Source organism: Mustela erminea, chromosome 12, assembly GCF_009829155.1.
Source record: "Mustela erminea isolate mMusErm1 chromosome 12, mMusErm1.Pri, whole genome shotgun sequence".
Taxonomy (NCBI): domain Eukaryota; kingdom Metazoa; phylum Chordata; class Mammalia; order Carnivora; family Mustelidae; genus Mustela; species Mustela erminea.
The window spans coordinates 28875179-28894482 of record NC_045625.1 but is presented as its reverse complement, the minus strand read 5'-3'; the positions used below and the strand labels follow the sequence as shown (position 1 = coordinate 28894482).

Here is a 19304-nt window from a genome sequence, read left to right as displayed (position 1 = left end):
GGAGCAGGGGGAAGGGTGAACCTAATGATGGGTATTAAGGAGGGTACAGATGGCATGGAGCACTGGGTGTTATATGGAAACAATGAATCATGGAACACTACATCAAAAACTAATGATGTACTGTATGGTGACTAACATAACACAATAAAAAAAAAACTTCCAAATGCATTTGTGATTATTTTTCATTCTTAGCTGAAGAAGTGTGTCTATCTTTTATTACAAATATAAAAAAAATTAATTTGGGATGAAGTGATTTCTTAAAAGTGAAAATAAGGGTGCCTGGGTGGGCTCAGCTGATTAAGCGTCTGCCTTCAGCTCAGGTCATGAACCCAGAGCTCTGGGTTCGAAATTCATGTTGGATCCTCAGCTCAGTGGGGAATCTGCTTCTTTGCCCCTCCTCTGGCTTAGGCACTCTCTGTCTCTCTCTTAAATAAATAAATAAATAAATAAATAAAATCTTTTTAAAAAATGAGAATAAAACCTTGAAATAATTTTTAGGATTGCATGTGTGTGTATGTGTAATGAAAGAAGGCTAAACAAGGAAAGAAAATGTTTCAGTGACTTGACTTAATAATATTAAAGTCTGTACTTCAAAAGAATCCATAATTTGATTATGGTAAAAGATATGTACCAGGCATCATTTATTAATTTTATAACATATGATAATTTAGAAAACCTATACTATATGTAGATATAGTTTCTATATATAGTTTCTATATAGAAAATGAGCATGCAAAAATTAAAGTATATAAAAAAGTAATTAACAAAAATAGTTTTTACATATGTATTTGTTGTTACTTAAATATAGATTAAGTGAAGTGGATGTATTATAGCGTTTTTATATTAGGTGTAGCCATGTCAGTTTCCTCCAGGTTCTCCAGCAATGCATTAACGATGGGAGTTTCCCGCACCTTGCCTAAGCATACAGTAGTTTTAAGGCTCATTAGATCTTTACTCAATCCCATAAAGTATATGCGATCGAAGACACAAAGTGGGTTCTTGTCTTTGTCCAGATCTATGTTGTCTGGGTCAAAGCCTCAAAAAAGCCAAATAGAGCTGTTGCCAGCAAAGAAGTTACCAAAGAGTTTGGAGCCAACCAAGAAAGGGCAGCTTTTTGTTGTTGTTGTTTTGCATAGGTCTTCATGGTAGGATCTAGTGAATGGAGCTCCTACAGCCATATAATGTACTATTACCAGACTTAAAGCCAATAAGGAAGGTGGTATTAGAAACAGTGCATTTGCTGCCTCTTAAACCTGGGTGCCTCTTATTTCATTTTCTTATCTAATTGCTTTGGCTACAAACTCCAGTACAATGTCAGAAAAAAAAATTATGAAACTTTTGCCTTATTGCTATCTTAGTTTTGATCTATATATGATGTTAGCCATGGGTATTACTATCTTTTTTATGTAGATATGCCTTATCAGGTTGAGAAGTTCCCTTTAATTTCTACTTTCTTAGAGTAGAGTGTTTTTATCACGAAAAGGTCCTGGATTTTTTCCAAGTGTTTTTTCTGTGTCTATTGATATAATCATGTGATTGTTGTCCTTTATTCATTCTAAAACTTTTGAGGAGAGGCATTGTGCCACATAATTTATAACTCTAAAATTAATTAAAATTCAGGACTGTGATTCAAAAGAAAATTACTCTTGACTCAATCATTTTAATGATTTTTGTTTGTTCATTTGTTTTTATCTTAGACCATAAGAATCAGAAGAAGTATGGTATTTCATTCCTTAATTCTCTCAATAGATATTTGTAAGCACCTGAAAGTATCTACGTTGTACAAAATGCCAGAATACTGAGAGAAATTATGGACCCCATGCCAAAACCAGTTTATTACTGGTTTTTATATGGCCTGAGGGTCAAAATGGGTATTTGTATTTTTAAATGGTTAAAAAATTTCAAATAAGTATAATATTTCATGAAATTGTAAAATTATATGAAATTTAAATTTCAGTGTCTATAAATAACGTTTTATTAGAATTTATTCATTTATATGATGTCTATAAATAACGTTTTATTAGAATTTATTCATTTATATGATGTCTATGGTTTTTTGTGCTATAGTGACAGAGTTAAATAGTTGTAAGAAAGACCACATGGCCCATAAAGCCTAAAATACTTACTACTTGCCTCTTCACAGAAGAAGTTTGCTGACATCTGACACAGGTAAATCAAACATAAGCTCTAATTTGAAATAACCTCAAGGAGAAGAAAACTGAATAAATATGCAGTGTAATATATAAGAATGGTACAAAATAATGTCAGTTATCACTACTACAGATAATAGAACAGAATTGTAAATAAAGGCTACCTAATACTCCACAAAATTGGCACAACATGCCTCAGGAAGATGTTCCTTCATTTTTAAAACTGAGAAGAAATTTTACCATAGAAAACAATTTTGTGGCAGAGAGATGATTTAGAATAAGTCATGGAGGTAAAAATTACTGTGGGAAAAGTAGGAGCTCTGAAGCAAAATTGTGAAGTGCTATAAGCAGTAACAAAAAAAGTCATGGCAGAAATTTGAAATAGAGAGGTTTGAGAAGTCAGACCAGGAGTGTATTTTTTTGATTATTTATTTGAGAGAGATAGAGAGAGAGAGAGAGCATGTGGGGGTAAGGAGGGGCAGAGGGAGAGGGAGAGGGAGAGAGAATCCCAAGCAGAGTCCACACTGAGAACAGAGCCAGGCTCAATCTCATGAACCTGAGATCACAGATCACAACACTGAGATCACAACCCTGAGATCATGACCTGAGCTAAAACCAACAGTCAGACACTTAACTGACTGCACCATCCAGGCACCCCAGATCATGAATGTATTTTAAATTACCCAAGTGAGTTTTCATTTCATGTATTTGCACAATGGGATTTTAAATTCACAAACAGCATAATCAGGTACGTTGGTTAGAAAAGTACTCTGATGACTGGATTTATCTGCAAAGTAGGTTTAATTTGAGTGGTACATGTTGAAAGCAGGTGGAAAGAGGTTGAATGGTTAATAGAAGATGAGGTTCTGATTATGATGAGTGCACTGCAGAATATTCTTCGAGAAAATTAGGTGGGAAGTAGGGAAAATACTGCAAGGTTTCTACAGAAATATTCAAGATTAGGAAAGAATTTTTATGATGGGAGAGATCTGAGATATGCAATGACCATGCATAAGAGTCAGTAGTATAAGAGTGAGTCACTATATGGAATAGTGTTATTAGTAAGAGAAGGAGCAATATGTCAAAGAAAGCATGATGAAATTAAAAATCAAGACTTATGATGAACCATTTGCCCTCAAAATATGAATCACATGAGACTATAAGACTTGTAAGAAAGTGTATCAGACTTTAAGACTTTGATATTCCATATAGGGCTCCCTGCTCAGCAGGGAATCTGTTTCTCCCTCTACCCTTGCCCACCATTTGTGCTCTGTCTCACTATCTTGAATAAATAAATAAACAAACAAATAAATAATTAAATAAATAAATAAAATCTTTAAAAAATTAGATTTTGATAAAGGGAGAGATGATAGGTTTGGATACAGATATATTTGTAGCAGATATTTTCACAATTGAGGATAATCTCTTTTAGTAGATGAAATTTTTTTTAAGTAATAAACTAGGTTGTTTGTTAAGAACAAGAGAGGTAGATCTGTAATGGGTTTGAGAAGAGTAAGAAGAGTATAGAGTACATTCAGAAGAATGAAAGTTGAATTAATAAATAAAAACACTGACAGTATCATCTTAATTCTGAATTGATAGACCATAGAAATTGATGTCTTCTAATCTTAATTATTATAGTTTTCTCTTATGATACTTAAGTGCTCTTGTATAACAGCAGAAAAAAATAAATTGTAGTATTAATATAAGTTCAGATATTTTCTGTGCAATATTAATTAAAGGCACACATGAAAGAGAACCAAGGATGCTGTAAGACAACTATCAGATAATGAATTAACAGGATGTAATTGAGAATAAAATAAGGATAAGTTAAAGGATTTGGGTGCTAAAGATTTCTATGATCAAAGAATAACTATATGTGGATAGGAAAATAGCATATTGAAATTGTTAATTTTAGAAATGGAACATTTTCAGGGAATAAAAAATTTCCTTAAACATATGCTTATTCCATCAAATCTTAGACACCATTTTTGACCTATGGCCTCCACAGATGAATGCCATAGTTTCTGCTCTGTAGAACTCCACAGCCTAATCAGAGTACAGAAATTAAAGATGAAAGTATAAAATAGTATGATAAAAAAGAAACCAGATTGATCAAAAAGAAAACAGGAGACTTGGACAATATATGTCAATTGGGCCTAATAGGCATATGTAGACCACCCATCTGACAAAAGCATAATATACATACATTTCTCAAGTGCACATGGAACATTTTTCAGGATAGATTACATATTAGGACACAAAACATGGCTTAACAAATTTAAGACTATTGAAATTTTGTCAACTATCTTCTCCAACCACTAGAATGAAATTAGCAATCAATAGTAAAAGATAACCTAGAAAATCACAAATATATGAACTCTTGAACAACAAATGGGCCAAAGAAGAAATCACAAGGGAAATTAGAAAATATCTTAAGAAAAATGAAAATGAAAACACAATATACTAAAACTTATGAGATACAACAAAAGTACTACTAAGAAGGAAGTTTATTGCCATAAATACCAACATTAAGAAAAAAATATCTCAAATCAAAAACTCAATTGTGCACCTCAAGGAACCAGAAAAAGAACAAATTAAACCTGAAGTTAGAAGGAAGGCAATAATAAGGATTACAACAATAATAAACAAAGAGAGAATAGACAACAGAAAATATCAACGTAACTAAGAGTTGTTTTTTAAAAGATTAAACAAAGTTGAAAAACCCTTATCTAGATTAAGAAAAAAGAAACTCAAATAATAAAAATCAGAAATGAAAGGAGACATTACAATTGAAGCCACAAATTCGAAGGATAAAGTACTATGAACAATTACATGCCAACAACTGAGTAAATTGATGGATAAAGTGTATTTAACAAAATTCAACATCCTTTCATAATAAAAATACTAAATAAACTAGAAATAGAAGAAAATTTCCTTAAAATAATAAAGGCTATCTATGAAAGGCCCACAGCTAACATCATCCTCAATGGTGATTGAAAGTTTTTTCTAAGATCATGAACCAGACAGGACTGCTTGCTTCTACCACTTCTATTCAACATGGTACTAGAAGTACTAGCCAAAACAATTAGATAAAACAAATTTTTAAAAAAAGGAAGAAGAAATAAAAGACATCCAAATTGAAAAGACAGAAATGAAATTATGTCTGCTAATAGATGATCTGATCTTATATGTATAAAAACCCTAAATATCTCACACACACACACACACACACACACACACACACACACACAGATTGTTAGAACTAATTAACAAAGCCAGCGAATTTGCAAGATACAAAATCAACACACAAAAATCAGTTGTTTATCTATAGTATAATGAACAATCTGAAAAAAAAATTAAGAAAACAATCCCCAAATGTCCATCGATTGACAAACGGATAAAGAAGATATGGTGCACGTGCGTGCGCGTGCACACACACACACACTGGAATATTATTCAGCTGTCAAAAGAACAAAATCTTGCCATTTACAATGACAAGGGTGGAGTTAGAGTGCATTATGCCAAGTGAAATTAGTAGAGAAAGACAAATACCAGATGATCTCACGCATATGTGGAATTTAAGCAAGAAAACAGATGACCATGTTGGAAAGGAGAAAAAAAGGAGAGAGGGAAACAAACTCTTTTTCAAACAAAACTCCCTTTAAGAAAGAGTGAGAGAGAGAGAGAGAGAAAATGCATGTGCATGCCCATGAGTGGGTAGGGGCAGAGGGACAAGCAGGGAGTCAATGGAAGGCTCAATCCCAGGAGCCCGACATCATGACCGGAGCCAAAGACAGATGTTTAACTGACTGAGCTACCTAGGTACTCCACTAAATAAACTTTTTAAAGCCCCAGATTTTAGGGGTGCCTGGGTGGCTCAGCCAGTTAAGCAGCTGCCTTCAGCTCAGGTCATGATCCCAGGATGCTGGGATCATGCCCCGCATCTGGCTTCCTGCTCAGCAGGGAGTCTTCTTCTCCCTCTGGCTCCCCCCACTTGTGCTCATGCTCTGTCTCTCTCAAATAAATAAATAAAATCTCTTTTAAAAAATCCCCAGATTTTAGTATTGTAGAACAAAATCATTTTATCATGCTCAAAATCACTGTAATTGGAAATTAAGAAATAAGAACAGCAGGGATGGTGCCTCTCTTCTACACAGTATCTGGCACACCTCAAATGCCTGGCTAGTGGAACAACAAAGCTGCATGACACATTCTATGGTCTAAAACTACTGCACATATAAAAGGAAGAATATAACTTGTGATGACAATTTAAATGTAATGCAACTTCAAAAAGGAACCACTACTTCTGGTACCCGATTTTAGTTACAATATATAATCCATGTCACTAGATGAGCGATAGCCCTATGATCACTGCTTAAATGAGCAGCTGCTATTTTTACAAATACCTTCTATCTCCCCTTAACTATGGCCGTATTCTAAAAATATCTAAGATTAAGACTGCCACATATGCATAAACACATTGATTACATCTGTCTTTGGACATGGAAGGCAAAAAATACTTGGCTTATTTGAAAACAATGTATTTTAACCAGTTTCTTTAGAAGCATAGAATTAAAGTCCAGAATTTGATACTTTTGATTTGGATATGATTGTAGATAGTATCAGATGAAGTTAAAATAAATTTCCAGCTGCTTGAGAATAACATTTATTCCTGATTTTTTATGACACTTAACAATTGGAACTAATCTATTCTTCACAGGATTTAAATTTTTACTGAATAAGTATTTGATTAGAGTTATTCAAACATTGAATACACTTAGGAACACATATCTTACTGAATATGTGGCAAATAAAATATTTGTAAAATTGAGTCAATGTTTCATTTTTTTATTTTTAAGATTGTATTTATTTATCTGAAAGACAGAGATCACAAGTAGGAACACATATCTTACTGAATATGTGGCAAATAAAATATTTGTAAAATTGAGTCAATGTTTCATTTTTTTTTTTATTTTTAAGATTGTATTTATTTATCTGAAAGACAGAGATCACAAGTAGGCAGAGAGGCAAGTGGAGAGACAGAGAGAGGGGAAGTAGGCTCCCTGCTGAGCAGAGAGCCCGGTGTGATGCAGGGCTCGATCCCAGGACCCTGGGATCATGACCTGAGCCAAAGGCAGAGGTTTTAACCCACTTAGGTGCCCCAGTGTTTTATTTTTTTAAGAGAAGTCTAAGATTATGACAGTATAGAGAGGGAAAGTGTTCTAGTATACTGATGAAATAAGGATAGTTGATTTAAAATTTAGGACCGAATATAGCACTTGAATACTCACACTCCAATTAGCAAGCTGAGAAAAATAAATCTGAAAAATCTAGATTACAGTGATAGTTATTTGTGTGCACAGAGTAAGTTAAGTAGGAGCATGTTGCTGAAGCCTTATGCAAGGGCACAATATTTATGTGAGCCAACTAACTTCTAAATAATTAAAGTAAATTCATAGTCTTCTAAAAATATAGGCTTCTAGCCACCCAGAAGACTAGCCTATATCTGAGTACCTATGTGACATGTCATGATTATTAATGATACTAATAAAATTGAAGTTGACCAGCTCTGCTGCAAAAGGGTTGATATGGAAATTCAGCTAAGTATGATCTTTCTTTTGCCAAAGGAAAGAATTTGCCATGCCCTGCTTCTTTTCAGACTTCTGGTCAGAAAATTTTGAATTGATTTTATTTGATGCTGGCAGATGATTCTTATTGTACTACAGGAAGTGAGCAGCATAAAAAAATTGAAGACCTGCTTCCAAAATATTTGCTATGGTTATTTCTTTTAAGGTGTTGTAGTTCAAAGCACATGTTTTTTTGGAATAATATCAGTCTAACAAACCAACCAAACACGCACATGTGCACAAACACAAATTAAATTTAATAATTAAAATATAATTGAAGCTGTGACACAGTCTGTCGTAGAATAATGTGAACTTGTAGTATTCAGGAAGGATTTGTAGTTTTCTTACTTTGTGGGGTTTTCCCTTTCTCTCTCTCTCTCTCTTTCTTTTTTTTTTTCAGGGTGTTTTTTTTTTTATTGCAATTCATTTTTTCATATTGGCTTACAGAAAACCTACCCCAACCTAACAGATAACACACATATACACAGCCCTTTCCACACTTGCTCACAGTGCAAATCTCTCTGACAACATAATAGAAGGTCCAGAGACAATGTTTTAATGGCTGGGCCTTGAGGACAATTCTGGTCGCATTTAAATCTCAGTGCCAAATACAGTAAGAGTTCCCAGCCAATATTGTGGCTTTTTATTCAATTAGTAAAGAGATCATAACAAATACCTAGTTCTTCTAATTTTCCTTCCACTAACCCTCATCCAAATAAAACTCTGGTAATGCTGAAATAAATGATTTCTATAATTAGCTGTAGGGATTTAAATAAGTTGCTTAACATTTAAGAGACTTCATTTCTCAGCTATAATTGGAAGATTTTTTTGTCTACCCAATAAGATTGTGAGGATTGCATAAACAAGATTGGACTTCACAGCTATAATTATACATATTTATATTTATTTATATGATGGTAGAAAGATAGGCTGATAGATACAAAGATATATATAATTATCAGAATAGAAAAATGTCTTCCATATTTTCCAAATTATCATTTTTATGATAGCTATGGATATGTTTTCTGAGACTGGTTTTTGAAATTGTGAGGTTTAACTAAGTATGAACTTTTTGTTTTAAAACCTTAGGAGAGGGGCACCTGGGTGGCTTAGTGGGTTGAGGCCTCTGCCTTCGGCTCAGGTCATGATCCCAGGGTCCTGGGATCGAGCTCCACATCGGGCTTTCTGCTCAGCAGAGAGCCTGCTTCCTCTCTCTCTCTCTGCCTGCCTCTCCGCGTACTTGTGATCTCTGCCTGTCAAATAAATAAATAAAATCTTTAAAAAAAAAAAAAAGAATAAAACCTTAGGAGAAAAATAAATGGATGCAAGGGAAAGTGGAAGTGAACACATAAGGAACAGCCTACACAAAACAGATGTTATAACATCCCCATATGTGATGGCAATATAATAATTTTCCCACTGCATGGAAATGTGTTTGAGCAATTGTATCATTTCAGCCTCAGAACTCTAGCAACACTTATTATTAAACAGACGAATCCTGTTTAATTTCTCTATTGACAGCAATCTTTAAACGTGAAGCTAGAGCTAAGGACGGTTCTTTTTAAAAAAGAAAGAGACTCCTGTAAATTTAGACTTCAAACGTGTCTTTGTGTAATCCTGTATAAAGTCATGAATCCATGTATAAACAAGACTTTCAGTTCAAGTTACACAAAAGTTGGAGACAAAAATTTTTCTTTGTTTATACAAACTTTCAGTTCTCAGAAATTCACACAAGTTTTAGATATAAATAAACATGTAATTTAAAACAATTACATGTGATAAAAGAATGTAAGACATATTCTATTCTCATTATTTTAAATGTAGGCCAGGAGAATCAATAACAGGAAGCTAAAGAAACTGGAATTTATTCAATAACAATAAGTAATTATAGATGTTTTCACTGGAATGGGGTCCTTCTGTCTGTGTCTTTTTCCCTTTTTATAAGAAATGGCACAGGTTTAAACTGAGTAGCTTCTTCAGCCTGCTTTCCAAACATGGATGGCCAGAGTAGCAACATCTTTATATTTGAACTATCCTTGCATGTTTAGTAAATGCTGATACAATTCCTTTAAATACTTGTGGGCTTTCTGCGTTTCAAATTATACAGTTCTTGCTTTAGTTCTTGTTTTTCTTTTTTCCTTTTCTATTTTATTATAGCCACTAAGGAAAGACAACTAGAAATTTCAGTATTTGGTGGGAAACCACTTATCTAGTTTTGAGATCATTATGTGCAATTCTAATTTTCATGTTAGCGTTAGCAAAAAATGCTACCAACTGTTCTGCCAGAATACTATAGGTGTACTTTTCTCCAACCTCCAGTTAAAAAATCTTATTATTCACTAATAGTGTCCGTAAAACACTTCCAATTCTTCTTTCATAACTTGATGCCAAAGTTTATGACATACATTTGGTTTTATTATATCATTACCCATTTGTCATACTAAATTTTGTTCTGGTTATCTATTGCTACATAACAATCTACTCCAAAGTTAAATGGCTTAAAAGAACAATATACTTTTTCTTAAATCTGGCATTTTAATTAATTAATTAATTTTTTTTTAGTCAAGAATTTGAGCAGGCTATTCTGTTCCAACCAGAGTCACACAATTGTAATCAAATTGCAACTGGTCTATTCTGGAGAGCATGGGTGATTTCACACACAATGGCTCATCACACATGGTCATGATGATTGGAAGTCTGGTTTCAGTTGATCTCTTTTTCTACTTAATGTTGTCTCAGGATCCCTCTAGCATTGTAGTGAAACTTCCTTATTTTTTTTTAAAAAAAAGCTTTATTATATTATAACTGATATATACAAAACTATACATATTTTATATAAAATGATGAGCTTGAACATATGCATATACCTATGAAACCACCTTGGAAATTTAGACCCCCATGAGAGTAATTATAGAACTAACAGTCTTCTGAAGGGTGAGTGTTACCACTGTCCTAACTGGGGGTCAAAGCTGCTACAGGTCAGCCCAATTCAAGGAAAAAGGAAATAGAGGTCAATTTTCAATGGGTAGGGTGTCAAAGCATTCAGGTCTGTCCTTAATCTGCTTTAATGAAGGAACAGGGAGATTCAAAAGAGAAATGGAAGTTGTAAAAAGCAAAGTAACACATATGATAAATGAGAATCATATACATGTAATAAATTGAAATTAAAAAAAACTTCAATGGCTGGGTGTAAAGCATATTGTAAACAGTGAAAGAAAGATTGAATGGATATGAAGACAGTTAAAAAAAATCATCTAATCTAAAAACTAAAGAGTACAAAGGAAAAAAAAATGAGCCACAATAATATGTAGGACAATATTGAACTTTCTAAAATACATGGAATTAGAATTACAGAAAGAAAAGAGAAAGATATAAAAGTGGGGAAAATATTTGAAGGAACTATGCTCAAATATTTCCCAAATAAAATGAAAAACACTGACTCAATGATCTAAAGTCTATGGCTGCTGAAAATTTGAACCTGTGAGATTTACTTTCTATACAAAAATGAAGTTTGTGAGATATCTCAAAAATTTTCTGGAGTCAGTATTATGTAATAATGGCCAGAAAAAATTTTATTAGACAATTTAAAGTTGAAACCTCTAGGATGAATTTGTCATGATTGTATAGAGATAGAAAACCTGTTTTATACTTTACAATATTTTTATTCTGAAAATAATTTTAGAATAGCATTAATAGTCTTCCCTGGTAAAACTAGAGTATATTATGCAAAATTATGATGTGTCCTTCATAGCATTCTCCAAAAGAAAATCTGAGCTTTCATTGGCAAACACACAGAAAACTAAAATAACATCATCTTTTAATTGACTATTATACAATTTGATTTTAATTCTACTTGAAAAGATATCAAAGAGATTAATCATTTTTCTTAATATTCCATTATTCTTGTATAAAACTATGAAAGGCCCTGAACACTGTACTGCTTTCAATTTCAAAGTCCAATTTGGCACTAGTAGAAACAAAGAAAAATCAATATTAACTGGGAGCCTCCAGAAAGATCTGATTTCCGAAGCTTCAGGTGACATATCGAGAGCAGTGGCTCCCCTCTGAGTGTTTTCTAGTGGGTCATATCTTCTCCAACATTGCTTCTGATTCCTCTGTTTGTAATCTACTTATTTGAGAAGGTAGATCTTATAGGAAAGTAAAAAGTACACTTATCAATCTCTATTTTACACTCCACGAGATTCCAAGAGAATAGCTCATTAAACATACTTTTTTAATTTACATTTTTTTGTTCTTCAAAAATATATTTTTCCTGTTTTGATATTTGACTATTTCCAATAACAATATAAATTACTATCAATTTTCCCATGATCCACATAATTCCACCATCTTAACGCATATACTGAAATTGTCCATACTGATTTAAACAAATAATTGAATAAGTAAATAAATGGAGAAGGAACAGATTTCCCTTGAAAAGTAAGTACAGTTATTAAATGTAGAAAAGATGTGGGAAATAGAAAATCAGTATTAGAAAATCACAGGAATAATCACTGCAGGCAAGAATTATTCATGAACAAGGGTATTTACAAAGTTTCAAAGTATCTCCCAAAGAGATTAAATTTTTTAAAAATTTATTTATTTATTTGAGACAGAGAGAGAGAGAGAAAAACACCCTGTGGAAGGGCAGAGGGAGGAGAAAAAGGAAAGGAGACTCCCTGTTGAGCACAGAGCCCTATGCGGGGCTGGATCCCACAACCCATGAGATTATGACCTGATCTGAAATCACGTCAGTTGTTAACTGACTGAGCCACCCAAGTCCCCCCTCAAAAGATAGTTATTAATTCTAAAGGGAAGCATGATACTCTACAGTAGAAAATCTAGTCAACACCATCCTAAGAAAGATTTATATCACCATTAGTTAAAGATATGGACATCACATAATTCCTGACAATGCACTAAAAAGGGCATGTCATGGGGCACCTGGGTAGTTCAGTTGGTTTAGGGGTTGACTCTTGATTTTCGCTTATGATCTCAGGATCATGATGTGGAACCCAGAATCAAACTCTGAGCTCAGCATGAAGTCTGCCTGAGGTTCTCGTTCTCCCTCTCCCATAGCCCCTCACCCTGCTTGCACATGTACTCGCCCTCTCTCTCACTCTGTCAAATAAGTAAGTAAGTTAGTAAGTAAGTAAGTAAATATATATATATATATATATATATATATATATTTTTTTTTTTTAAAGTGGACATGTCACTTCTATGGGACTTTTGTCAAAAGTGCATAATCTCAGTTTAGTGATGAGAAAACATCAGATAAACCAAAATTCACGGACATTTAATAAATAACTGATCAGGACTTTTCAGAAATGTGAAAGTCATGAAAAACAAGGAAAAACTGAGGTACTGTAATAGTTTGGAGGAGACTAGATGCTATATGGGATGCTAAATTAGATCCTAGATCACATAAAGTACATTAGTGGAAAAGAAGAACTGGTAATATCCAAATAAATTTTGCAGTTAATGATTTTATTAGCAATTTTCTTAGCTTTGATAATTGTTAATATAGTTAGGTAAAATGTTAATTCAGGGAATCTGAGAAAAGACTATACAGGAACCCTCTTTATTCTTTTCACAATATTTTGAAGGTCTTAAATTATTTCAAAAATAGGAAGTTAAAGGAATGGAAAGAAAGAAGGAACTATCATTCCTTCTGGGTTAACATGAGTGAAACTTGTTAAGAACATTGTATTTATGGATTCATTTCCTCCTCACAGAAATTATATGGAGTAGGTTTTATCATTATACAAATTCTGTATATGAGGAAACTTAGGTATGGAAAAAGTAAGTAAACAATCAGGTGCTGTGGATTGAATTATGCCCCCCAAAAGCTGTATCCAAGTCTTACCCACTAGTACCTGTGAATGCACCCTTATTTAGAAATGGGGTCTTTCCAATTTCCCCTAACTCACTTCTTCTCTCCTGAGACAAACCATGAGAGACTGTGGACTCTGAGAAACAAACTGAGGGTTTTGGAGGGGAGGGCTTTGGGTAGTGGGTTAGTGGGGAGGGGTTTAGTAGTGGGTTTGATAGTGGATATTATGGAGGGCATGTATTGCATGGAACACTGGGTGTGGTACATAAACAATGAATTCTGGAACACTGAAAAGAAATAAAATAAAATAAAAAGTTTTTTAAAATTAAAAAAAAAAAGAAACAGGGTCTTTGTGGATGTGTTTAAGTTAAAATGGGGTCATACTGCTTGAGATGAGCCTTAATTCCATTAATATTATCTTTATAATAAAAAGGGGTATTTAAAGGCAGATAGACAGAGAGAGAAAAACATGAAGATGGAGACAGAAACTGGAGTGAAGCATCTATCAGAAAGGAATGCCAAAAATTTTTGGCAACTGCCAGAAGCCAGGAGAGTAGGGTAGAATAGATTTTCCCTTACTGCCTCCAGAAGAAACAGACCCTGACAATATTTTGATTTTGGATTTCTAGCCTCCTTAACTGAGAGACAAATTTCTTTTGTTTTAAGCCACCAGCTTATGGTGCTTTATTATAGTAGCCCTAAGAAAATACACCAGTTTACATGGCTATTATGTATGTGAATTTAAATTCAGTCACTCACTTAAAAACCCTCAATCTTAGCTACTACTACTTTGAATAGAAATTAATCTGACCAAAGTTTTAAGACATTCACTGAACCAAAAACATGGAACAAATCCCATGTTTTCCTGACACTTCTTCTCAATGAGATCTGATAATCTGGGAACAAATTACACTTCTACTTTTAATCAATTGTGGATAACAACATAAATAAAGAATGACTATTCTGAATATTTAAATATCTCAATATTTGTATTGTTTAACTATATTTTAACCTTTAATATTTCTCATCCTTTGGATTCTTTAAATTTGGATATTTTCAGCAAGAATTCTTAAGCTAAGGAAAAAAAAAGAATTCCTAAGTAAATAAATGATTCAAAGACAAATTTTGAATTGGCCTCATAATATGGAAAAGGCCACCTTTAAATGATAATTTAGAAAGAATTAAATAACTCTTTCACTTAATTGAAATATTTTTATCTTTGAGATTTATTGAAAAATTTTAATTATGTGGTCAAAAATTGGTATTAAAAGAAGGAATATTTTGTACATAGTGTATATTTTAATAAAAAGATGACCACCATTGAATATATTTCTAAAGTCTTCAAAATACGGTTATCAGATTACTTTGGTTCTTAATGTCAGTAATTCAATGATATCATCACTGAAATACTTTTACAATTATTTCTAAAGAAAGAAATTATAATTTTTCAAAAATATCATTTGAAAATTTTTCATTAATATCATCTGTAGAACTATAGTGTTCAAATAATCAGATTGTATATTAGCAAAGGCAACTGAAAAATGAAACTAAAAATACATTTAAATCGCATTAAAGTGTAGAAAATACCTAGAAAAATTTTAACAAAAAGTATACAAGATCTGTACCAAAAACTTTTAGTACTGCTGAGTAAAATTAAAGGACACCTTAAAAAATAGAGACACAATCTCTGTTCATAAGTCAGATAATTCAATAGTTTCAAGATGTCCTCTGTCTCCAAAATGGTTTATATAGTCATATACAATCTCAATAAAATCTCAGCAGGAATTTTGTAAAAGCAGATGAAATTTTTTAAGTGTATATAAAAATGAAAATGCCCTAATATAGTCAAAACAGTTTTATAAAATAAAGAAGTTGACGTTCTTAGCACTACTTATTTATGAGTTAAGAGATAGCCATCTGATATATCAAAAATATTTAAAAAAATCAATACCATTCAAAATATTTGTGAATTATAGACTAATTTGAAGTTTGTCAATACATTAAATTATGAAATTTGATGTTAAGATTTTGATTAATGTCTAGAGAACAGAAATTCCTCTAACTTCAGGATAAGAAAGCTTTTTTCTTATGATGCTACCTGCTTATAAATGAGAGAAATGATTTAACATATTCAGAAACAAACCTACAAATATCCCATGATAAAATTTCCATAAAAGCAAGGTAACTGTCCAAATATGTCAAATAAGGTAATTTCAAATAATATAAATAAAACATCATAAGTAATTCTAGTTATTTTACTTATTTTTTATGTTTATCATATGCATATTCTTTCTGTAAGAATTTGTCAAATTCCTATAGAGAACTAGGAACTGAGGTGAATGTAAGCATTTATCAAATGCCTACTGAGCACCAGAAAATGGAATGAATGCTCAGATTGAAAGATGAATAAAATGCACAGTTTGGCTTTTCTGCATAGTGGGGGAAGATAAAACAGGAAACAAAAAGAGAATTGTTATTTACAAGAGACAAGACTTGGAAACAAGCTAAGTGTCCATAAATAGATGAATGGACAAGGAAAATGTGGTGTGTACACACACACACACACACACAATAGAATATTACATAGCCATAAAAAGATGAAATTGTCCCACTTGTGACAACATGGATGGACCTAGAGGGTATTATGCAAAGTGAAATAAGTCAGACTGAGAAAGATAAATATGATATGATTCTATTCGTAAGTGGAATCTAAAAAAATAAATGAAAAGCAGAATCAGAATTACGAACAGAGAACAAAGTGATGTTTACCAGAGAGGAGGGCGGTGGAGGGTTGAGCAAATGGGTAAAAGGGAGAGGGAGACAAATGCCTTCAGTTATGGAATGAGTAAGTCACAGGAATAAAAAAGCAGACATAAGGAATCCTGTCTATGATATTGTAGTGATGTAATGGAACAGATGGTAGCTACACTTGTGGTGAACATAGCATAATGTATAAATTCGTCAAATTGCTAAGTTGTATACCTGAAACTAATGTAACATTGTATGTTAGCTATACTCAAAAAAGAAAAAAAAAATTGTGTTTTCTTCTAAAAGAACATCCTCTCATCCTAGCTGGGAGTCCATCTGCTTTCAGGGACGTTGAAGGAAAGAAAGAAATATAAAGTTGTTTGGTTCAAAACATGTATTTATCACTGGAGCATCTTCTAATTTGCCTGCCCGAGTACATAGGCATATTGTGAGTGAAATCTCTATTTTTGTTTAAACATATTCAATAAACTATGTTAATTGAGACCTGCAGCATATGGAGTGTTCATTCCTATCATGTCAAACCTTTGAGACTTTTATTCTGTCTTCTCAGAACCCAGAATCAAATTCAACAAAAGTGGTCCTTGGACACTAAATGCTCCTCTCCTTCAATGAACAACCATTGTCTCTATCCGATTATGGGAACAGTTCAAATAAAATAAAATAATCTCATTGTAGACATTTCAACAGATAACTTGGCAGAGAATAATACATAAACCAGAGAGAAGCACCACCTAACAGTTATAGCAGTGAGAACTATTAAAAATTAGTTTGTTCAGCACACAGAGCATACTCAAGTTGAGGCCATTTATCAAATTACCCCTCTATTTATTCTAATGTTATCTGAGCCCCATGTTCTACAAAACTGTATAGAGAAACAAAGGAATTAAAAGAAGTCCTCAGGATATCTCATGTGACTATAACATTGGGAGAAAGACTACCTTCATTTTTGTGATCAGAAAATCAAACAAAAATTAGTTGTTCTTTTCCTCCATTGTGCTATATTTGTCAGAAATAGTGTCAGAAAGTAGGACAGTATTAAAAATATCAATTGCTTATTTATTTTGTTGAAGAATTAGCAGCTAATTTAATTTACTTTAAAAAAAATTTTTTTTAGAAGCACACTACAATAGTTAATTTTATTTGTTCAAGGGCTCATATTGCAAGCATTAAACCAAGCATGGGCTTTAATTCTGTGAGCCCAGATTCACATATTTAGGAAGATAAAAGCAAACTGCGATCCATGTATATGGATGAAAAACGAAAGGCTCACAGTTAATCACATTGTAGTTTTAAATTTCTATAGCCTAGAAGCCAGGAGTCACAGATCTTTTAGGTCTTTCTGGATGTCCCACAAGGTATCTGCACCTTTCTTGAGCTGGGCAACCTCATCATCTTTCAGCTTCTGGTTGATCACACTGGTTAAGCCCCGAGCGTTCAGGATACAAGGAAGACTCAGGAAGACTTCGTTCTCAATGCCATACATCCCCTTCACCATTGTTGACACTGGATGAATCCTGGATAGATTTTCAACATGGACTCAATGAGATCAGCCACACTTAATCCAATAGCCCAGTTGGTATATCCTTTTGGCTTGATGACTTCATAGGCACTTTCCTCCACCATTTTATGCACTTCCTTCCAATTTTCACTATTGTTGTATGTTCCCATATCTGGACTGAGTTCCTGAAGAGAAACACCTGCCACATTCACTCCACTCTACACAGCCACACTTGAATTACCACGTTCTCCCAAAATCCATCCATGGCAGCTGCTGGGATGAATGCCAAGTTTTTCAGCCATAAAATAGCGAAATCTTGCAGAATCCAGATTACACCCACTTCTGATCACACGATGCTTGGGTAGTCCACTTAGTTTTCAGGTAACATATGTGAGAATATCCACTGGGTTGGAAACCACAATTATGATACAATCAGGACTGTACTTGACTATCTGCAGAATAATGAATTTGAAGACATTAACATTCCTCTGCACCAGATTGAGCCGGCTCTGTCTCCCTGCTGCTGGCGGACTCCCACAGTCACCACCACAATCTTAGAACTGGCAGTCACAGAGTAATCTTGATCTGCCACAATTTTAGGTGTCTGAAGAAATAAGCTCCCATGCTGCAGATCCATCATTTCTCCTTTGAGTTTATCTTCCAAAACATCAACAAGGGCAAGTTCATCAGCCAGGGACTTTCCCAGAATGCTGATGGCACAGGCCATACCAACTTGTCCAACACCCACTACGGTGATCTTATTGTTTGGGATGGCTGCCTCTTCTTCTGCAACTGGTGCAATCAGTTTTTCCTTAAGAGTTGCCATTGTGCCTGGAGAGAACCCGCTTGGAGGGCCCGGCGCAGAAGACAACGTTCGCTGCCTAGCTGCTAATTTTAATTTATAACTAAGTGTAGTTAAATATGAGTTTAAACAAATATTTTCTTAATCTTTGATATTTTTTAGTGCTAAGTCTTATTCAGCAACATTTTTTTTTATTATTTACAGTGAAAGAGTAGTCCCCATCTTATTTAGACATTTCACCCAAACCAATAATTCCTAGATAATTGAAGAACTTTTGTATGATTTTCCTTGAGGATTTTTAAGTAATCCTCATTAACAGAGTACAATTCCATTGGTAAAAATAGAATGCTAATAACAATTAGATTAGTTTAGTATGAATGAATTCAATAAAAATAATGTTAAATACGTAATTAAGCATTTCAAATAAATGTTTTTATTAATTATTATGAAATAGTGGCTACTGGATCATAATCATTTGGTTTTGGTTTTTAATAATATAAGTTGTTGGTTAAGAACATGGACTTTGGATTCACAGAAACCTAGGTTGATTTTTAGTTTTACGATAAATTGCTGTGCATTTTCTGATAATGTATTTTCAGGCCTCACTTTTCTCCTCTAG

The 19304-nt window shown here is 33.3% G+C and overlaps 1 pseudogene; it reads right to left on the bottom strand.

Moving 5' to 3' along the window:
- Positions 1-17489: 17489 nt before the first annotated feature.
- LOC116570455 lies at positions 17490-18759 on the bottom strand (annotated as a pseudogene).
- Between the last annotated feature and the right edge of the window lie 545 nt (positions 18760-19304).